The sequence below is a fragment of the Taudactylus pleione genome, unplaced genomic scaffold (genome assembly GCF_031769625.1).
Source record: "Taudactylus pleione unplaced genomic scaffold, aTauple2 ptg000055l, whole genome shotgun sequence".
Taxonomy (NCBI): Eukaryota; Metazoa; Chordata; class Amphibia; order Anura; family Myobatrachidae; genus Taudactylus; species Taudactylus pleione.
The window spans coordinates 13,174,897-13,183,436 of NW_028284457.1; the positions used below are offsets into that span (position 1 = coordinate 13,174,897).

At 42.5% G+C, this 8,540-nt stretch overlaps 1 pseudogene; it reads left to right on the plus strand.

Moving 5' to 3' along the window:
* The first annotated feature begins 1,769 nt into the window (after positions 1 to 1,769).
* On the plus strand, positions 1,770 to 1,888 carry LOC148535180 (5S ribosomal RNA; annotated as a pseudogene).
* Positions 1,889 to 8,540: the final 6,652 nt, after the last annotated feature.

The following is an 8,540-nucleotide window of genomic DNA, read 5'->3' on the forward strand; positions in this document are numbered from 1 at the left end:
CATTGACGAACTGAGAACTCTCCTGGTTTATGGACTTCGCAACAACATCATCACCAAGGAAGAATTCCAATACCTTTTAATCACTAGCCCCATCATTCCTATTTTTTATTTTCTCCCCAAAATTCATAAATCCATACAAGACCCACCAGGAAGACCTATCATCGCAGGTATAGATTCATTGACCTCACATTTATCCAAATACGTGGATTTCTTTTTGCATAAACATGTTATTAAGTTGCAATCTTACCTCAAAGACACCACTAGTGTACTACAAACCGTAGATAATTTGGAATGGAAGGATTCGTATTTGTGGGTAACAGTGGATGTACAATCTTTATACACGTGTATTGAACATCAGAAAGGGATCGACGAATGCAGGGACTTTCTTGAAGGAGATCTAACAATAACTGATACACATCAGGATTTTATATGTGATATAATGACTTTTATATTAAATCATAATTATTTTACATTTTTAGACAAGTTTTATAAACAGATCTGTGGAACGGCAATGGGGACTATTTTTGCGTCGAGTTTCGCGAACCTCTTTATGGGATAATGGGAAAAGAAGTATATTTACAACAACAACCCATTTGAAAAGAATATAATTCTGTACAAACGTTATATAGATGATATTTTAATTATATGGGACGGTTCGAAAGAGGATTTTAACTTGTTTTTAGATTACCTGACAAGCAACAGTTTGAATTTGAAATTCACATCTAATACTAATGAAACTGCCATCGAGTTTTTGGATTTAATCCCAATTAGGGAAGGAAATAAGATCTCTACAAAAAATTATATCAAAACGGTAGATACCAACAGTTACCTTCACTACAAAAGTTGCCACCTGAAAAGGTGGAAAGAAAATATACCATACTCAACCTTCCACAGAATAAAAAGGAATTGCAGTGAGGCCACCGTTTGTGAAGAACAAATACAGTTATATTGCAACAGATTCCTCGAAAAAGAATATCCAGAAAAAGTTTTGATCGAAGCAGCAGAAATAACCAAATCCATAAATAGATGTGAACTACTTAAGTACAAGGATCCACCCAAAAAGGACGATACTACCATTATCCCATTCATCACTACTTTTAATGCACAAGAAAGAAAAATTATGTATGTTTTTAATAAACATTGGAATATTTTATTAATGGACTCAGTTTTAAAAGAGGTTCTCCCCAAAAAAGCTCCAATAGTTTTTAGGAAAGCAAAAAATCTCAAAGATACACTAGCACCCAGCATGCTAAGAAATCCCAGCATCCTAAAACCAACGGCCTTTCATAACTGCCCTGGCTGCTACAAATGTGGCAAATGTAATATTTGCAAATTTGTACACAGAGAAAGAAGGACTTTTCATAACTCCACACACAGTAAGCAATATAAAATCAAAACCCACTTGAATTGTAACTCCACATCAGTCATATACCTGCTAGAATGTACCTGTGGGACAAAATATGTGGGCAAAACTAAACGTCCAATCAAATTGAAAATACAAGAACATATCCGGAACATAAAGAATAAAGTAGAAGGACATTTGGTATCCCAACATTTCACCCAGTACCACAACTCCAATCCAGAAGACCTGACCTTCAAATCTATTGAACATGTACAACCCGAAAGGGGCGGATATCTGGCAAACAAGTTATCGAAAAGAGAGATGTACTGGATCTTTGAACTCGACACCATGACACCGCGGGATTCAATGACAGACTACGAGCCCCGTTCCTGTAGACATTATCTGATGATATTTTTGTGAATCTCATTTCTACAGTCATACCTCACTATAAGCGCCCAATCCCATCAGATCTTGGAAGCTAAGCAGTAATGGGCCTGACTAGTACTTGGATTAGAGACCACCAGGGAAGACTAGGAACTGTAGTAATATATGAGATTCATCTTTTTATATCATCAGCCTGCAGCTACTTGAGAGCAGGAAACACCATCAAAGAAAAATACTGAGTTATGAATATACAGTGAGAAGAAACATCAGTCTCTTTGGATTACACCTATCAAGATTGGAATGCACACTCCACCCCTGATCTTAAAAGACAAATTATATGAAGAGATTTTTTCCCATTTAGATTTTTTCCATTTTTCTGGTTGTTCTAACTGCCTCTGTTGGCAAATAACTATATTGGTTACTAAACATAATTGTCCCACATTTTTTAGATTTGGCCCTATTCCTCGTTATATTTATGTCAATAATATACATATAATAAAGGGTACCTATAACCTGTTATCTATGATTATTAATATTATCTTTTATTTATAGGAATTATTCCTGTGAGAAATAAACAGATTCCCTTTATATTGAGACATCCATCACTCATCCTATGATGATTTACTCTAATCAAGGTGTACCAAGATGGCTACAATTGCTAACTAAAAAGAGAGCACCAAGATATCCACCGCACTAAAATCATTCCTTAACAATTGCTTAAAAAGGCCGCCGTCAACCCTCAGATCAGGAGTACCAAGATGGACCCTCAGATTGGGAGTACCAAGATGGACACTGATGACTCTATACAGTATATATGACAACAAAGATGGCCACCGCCGATCCCGGCTGGGAAAAATAAGACAACTACCGCAGCTCCAAAACAGGAGTGCCAAGATGGCCGACATCAGTCACATGATCACCAACTCAGGGCGGAAGCTACTCACTAGACTTTCTAAACAGCGCCTGAATGGACGGAAGCAGCGGAAGACACTGTAATCACGTGACTTCCGGGAATACTTCATGACAACCTAGATCGATAAAATAACATTAAAACTTATGACTGAGATTCGACCTAACTAACAGCGGTTCCGCTATTTAACATCTAAAATAACACATGGACAATGAATAACCCATTTTCATATAATAGAACTAATATTTAATCCGTGAAACCGGAAGTGACAGTGGCGGAACTCCTGGAGACAATGGAGTTATTTGCCGCCGGGCGCCAGCCCTGAAGGGGGCACCTGGCTCCATTGTCCCCGGGAGCTGCATGGAGAAGGAGCACCGCTGATTGGCGCTCCACCTCCATTGGCGTAACTACGGAGAGTGCAAGGGGTAAGGTCGCACCCCTGCACTCTCCATTTGCCGGGCGCCCGCTGAGTGTGTTACCAGCGGGCGCCCGGCTCCTATTCAACCCCCCGGTGGTAGCCGGAGGACGGAGCTCCTTCCGTCTTCCGGGTCCCGCAGTGTACTATGGGAGTGACGTCATAACGTCACTCCCATAGTGCCGAGGAGCGGACGCCGGGGACGGAGCTCAGGAGTGAGCTCCGTCTTCCGGGTCCTGCAGTGCACTATGGGAGTGACATAATGATGTCACTCCCATAGTGCCGAGGAGCGGATGCCGGGGATGGACGGCAGCAGCACTGGAGCGGGGATAAAGGTAAGTGTTTGTTTGTTTTTTTGTGTGTGTGCGCGCGCGGTGGGGGCCATCACTACTGGGGGCAACTACAGGGGCCTCACTACTGGGGGTAACTACAGGGGCCTCACTACTGGGGGCAACTACAGGGGCTCACTACTGTGGGCAACTACAGGGTGCTCGCTACTGGGGCAACTACAGGGGCCTCACTACTGGGGGCAACTACAGGGGCCTCACTACTGGGGGTAACTACAAGGGCCTCACTACTGAGGGTAACTAAAGGGGCCTACTACTGGGGGTAACTACAGGGGCTCACTACTGGGGGGCAACTACAGGGTGCTCACTACTGGGGGCAACTACAGGGGCCTCACTACTGGGGGTAACTACAGGGGCCTCACTACTGGGGGCAACTACAGGGGCTCACTACTGGGGGCAACTACAGGGGCCTCACTACTGGGGGCAACTACAGGGGGCAACTACAGGTGTCTCACTAATGGGGGCAACTACAGGGGTCTCACTACTGGGGGCAACTACTGGGGGCTCACTACTGGGGGCAACTACAGGGGCCTCACTACTGGGGGCAACTACAGGGGCCTCACTACTGGGGGCAACTACAGGGGGCTCACTACTGGGGCAACTACAAGGGGCTCACTACTGGGGCAACTACCAGGGGCTCACTACTGGGTGTACTGCATAGGGGGACCATTACTGGGGAGCACTACATAGGCGGACCACTACTGGGGGCATTATATAAAAGGAACTGCATGGCGGTGGCAGCTGGGGCTGGCATAGGTGCTTGGGGGTGGTACATTTTAGTTTGGGGGGTGGCACCAACATTTATCTTGCCTCCGGGCACCTGGGATGAAGTTACGCCACTGGGAAGTGATGTCACTTCCTGCCTAGTTTGTCCCAGTAAGTGGGTATTTATACCAGATACCCCACAGGAGAAACACATCCCGTGAAGAAGTCCAGTAACCTGACGAACGCGTTGGAAACTCCTGACTCCGCCTTCCATGAACTTACCTTTCCATCTCCTGATAAGCCATTCCCGTTTTATCCCCTTCCCCTTTTTTATATATTTATTATTACCCTGTTTTTATGCTAAAGTGTTTTAAACATCTGTCAGTGGCATAGTTACTATTGTATGTTGGTTGCCCCATGAGTCTGAGGCATTACTTGTAATTAAAACTATATATTTTTATGATATCACTATCTATTAAGTTATCGTGATTTTTATATTTGATATTTATTTGCATTATTGCACATGTATGGTTCACACTTTATATTGTATTTTTACACATTGGTGTTACTTGTATATATATTTATATACGTGTATATATACGTATATATATACATATACATATCTGTATTTCTGCAAATTTTTAGCACTCACACAGCACATTGTGCACTTTATATTAGTTTTGCTATTTACATATACCGTATATATAGTCCAATTGGTCCGGCATTCAAGCTCTTCTTTGAATAATATGACCTGGGTGCTCACTCAATAAGATGCATAAAATAGCAAGGTGAATAGCCACAAATTGTGGCAACGCACAGGAATATACAACAAATATATTCCTGATGACGGGGCTGCAATAGCCTTGAAATGTTGAAGTAAAAATTTACCTTTTGCAAAACCCTGGAGTGACACTCTGTGCCTTGCCACAATTTGTGGCTATTCACCTTGCTATTTTATATATATATGTGATACTTGGGGTAATTAGCTTGGTAAACTAGTGTCAGTGGTGCAGTGACTAGGTGCAGAATCAGACTCCACACATGGCATTCCAGTAAAACATGAAACACAAGGAAGGGGAAAATGGAATGACGGGTCGCACCAAGGCTATTATATTTGCAGAATTACCCTGTTAATGGTCTGTCTATCTCTCAATTATTTATTATCATCAGGGGTGCAACTCTGGGATATGACCATATTACATAAACCACGACAGAAAAAAGAATCCCCATATGAGTGCACTGATTCTTGCCATTAATCAACATAAAATATAACCTTTATTAGAATAATTAATAACCACTTGGTGGTAAGAGTAAAAACACAACAAAATATACAACAAAAAACAGATTTTAAAATAGTATGTAAAATACTAATAGGTGCTCAGTCATGTGTGCTCTAATTGTAGGTACTCAATGGTATGCTAAATATGTTGACTATAATCAGTATGTATTGGTGCCTAATAATAAGTATAAAAGTAAATAATAATAATGAATAAATAGGTCACCAAATACTTATATGTCCCTCAATATCGCATATATATTAGCTACCTGTATGGAGTGCAAAATACATGAGCTGACAAGCTCTCTTATTATATTTGTTAGAGTCTAATATACAGATCTCCACCGGACATAGAATATAATAGGTATAATATATACCACGATCTTCCCACAGTATCAATATATTATATCAATCCATAGTATGGAAATGCATAAAATACTGCACGGCTACCTATTATTAAATATCCGGGACTCATGTAATGAGTCTGTTATAATAAAGGGCTGCCGCGTGTACTGGCAGCACGAGCGGCTTTACAGCTGGATCCCGCACTCCCTCTGCCGCGTATACTGGCAGGGTGAGCGGCTAGTCAGCTAGAGCCCTTGTTCCCTCTGCCACGTGTACTGGCAGGGAAAGCGGCTTGTCAGCTGGAGCCCGCACTGACTCTGCAGCGTAGTGCGGCTTACAGCTCCACTGCTGACCAACTAGTATAGTGCACAACGTGGGACATATAATAACAATATTTAACTACGGATCCAGCTGTAAAGCCGCTCGTGCTGCCAGTACACGCGGCAGCCCTTTATTATAACAGACTCGTTACATGAGTCCCGGATATTTAATAATAGGTAACCGTGCAGTATTTTATGCATTTCCATACTATGGATTGATATAATATATTGATACTGTGGGAAGATCGTGGTATATATTTATACCTATTATATTCTATGTCCGGTGGAGATCTGTATATTAGACTCTAACAAATATAATAAGAGAGCTTGTCAGCTCATGTATTTTGCACTCCATACAGGTAGCTAATATATATGCGATATTGAGGGACATATAAGTATTTGGTGACCTATTTATTCATTATTATTATTTACTTTTATACTTATTATTAGGCACCAATACATACTGATTATAGTCAACATATTTAGCATACCATTGAGTATCTATAATTAGAGCACACATGACTGAGCACCTATTAGTATTTTACATACTATTTTAAAATCTGTTTTTTGTTGTATATTTTGTTGTGTTTTTACTCTTACCACCAAGTGGTTATTAATTATTCTAATAAAGGTTATATTTTAAGTTGATTAATGGCAAGAATCAGTGCACTCATATGGGGATTCTTTTTTCTCTCGTGGTTTATGTAGTATTCCAGTAAAACAAATGAACGTGGTGCTTTACTTCCAGCATAGTCAAGAACAAACAGAAAATAATAAACGCCTAGCCCTTTCTTAGGGCACTAGCTCACTTCTTGAACCCTCTCTACAGAAGCAGCTACTCTGCATGAAAGTCTCTCACAGTCTCTGAGATTGGTGGTCCTTCCTGCCACATGCAGGACTGGACACTGGCCTCCTGGCCTGGTATAGCTTCCTTAGCTTGTTGGTTGCCGCCTCTCACAGTCTGGCCTGCTTCCTTGCAGGTGCCATAGCTCAGTCCCAGAGTTAGATAGCCTTCCCTGTATCTCACAGGTCTAGGCTCAGGCCTCCTGGCCCTCACTGGCTTGCTAGCACAGTGAGCTCTGTCTGACTGGTCTGCCTCAGTCCTCCCTGGACTGAGTTCACTTTGCAGCCCTTACACCTCCTCCCAGAAACCTTTTCTTCTCTTTGTGGGCAGAACTCTCCTGCCCCACACAGAATCTGCTGCTCACCAGTGCCATCTCTGGTGATACTGCCACAATATATATATATATATATATATATATATATATATATATATACACACACACACACACATATATATATATATATTTATATATATATATATATATATATATATATACACACCGAGACATAGACACACACACAGAGACATAGGGCTCTATTTATAAATAGGGCTCTATTTATTAACATTATTTTTACTAAAATAAAGTGAAAAGGGGGTTTTTCACACCCTTTTCACATTATTTTAGTATCACCTATAGTTATTATTGTAATGGGAAATGTGATCCGACCAAAGTTACTAAAAATAAATTGTAAAAAAATACTGGGGAAAGCCCTGTGATAATAACGCCACCTGGAGGTGGCGTTATCCAGGGTCGCCCCCGGTTACCGGACTCCTACTCTGCTCTAAAAGCCCAGAGCCGGTCCCAGTGATCAGCTGTGCGGTCTAAACAGACAGCAAGCTGATACACCGCAAAAAAAAAATGGTCAAAAAAAGAATTCACTTACCTGACTCCAGGGACGGGTGGTCGGGGCTCCGGTGATGACTCCCCTCCGGTCAGTTGGTCTCCCATGCTGCACTGCGGCCCGGTCATCAGGTGATCGGGTCCCAGGGCAGTATGGGATATCAGCTGACCGGAGACATGGAAGACACCACCGGAGCACCGATGACTATAGATAAGTGGTATTAAGGGAGGGGGGGTTGTGGGGGGGGGTCACAGGGGGAGTCGCAGGGGGAAGGGCTTAGTGATGGGGTGGGGCTTAGTGCCAGGGGGTGGCAGCAGTGACCGGTCAGCGCATGCGCGAGGCACTAGTCACGGTATTTTCTCACAAGCTCTGTCCCTGCAAGGGATTTGTAGTAAATCCCTGTGATATTGCCTGAATTCGCAATGCGAATTCAGTCGATAATATCACACTACAATCTGCATTACTAATGCGGATTGTAGTAAATAGAGCCCGTAGACACAGTACACATATACATTACTTACTGCTTCAGAGTCAGGGAAAGGCATATTGGCCAGCAGCAGCAGCAGAAGTAGGTGCAGCCAAATATCAAGGGCGGGGCTTAATAGCGGACCGTGGCAGGCAGCTCCGAATGAAGAAAAAAAAAAAAACAGTTCATCTTGGGGTTTGGGGCCGGGGACATTGTGTGGGGACCCTGTCGCCCTCCATATAATCCGACCCTATCTATAATGTTTGTGTGTCCCTGTGCCGACCACACCCCCTGAGCACATGACGTCTTACAGAGGGGGCAGGGTCATCTTCGTCGGGATTGAC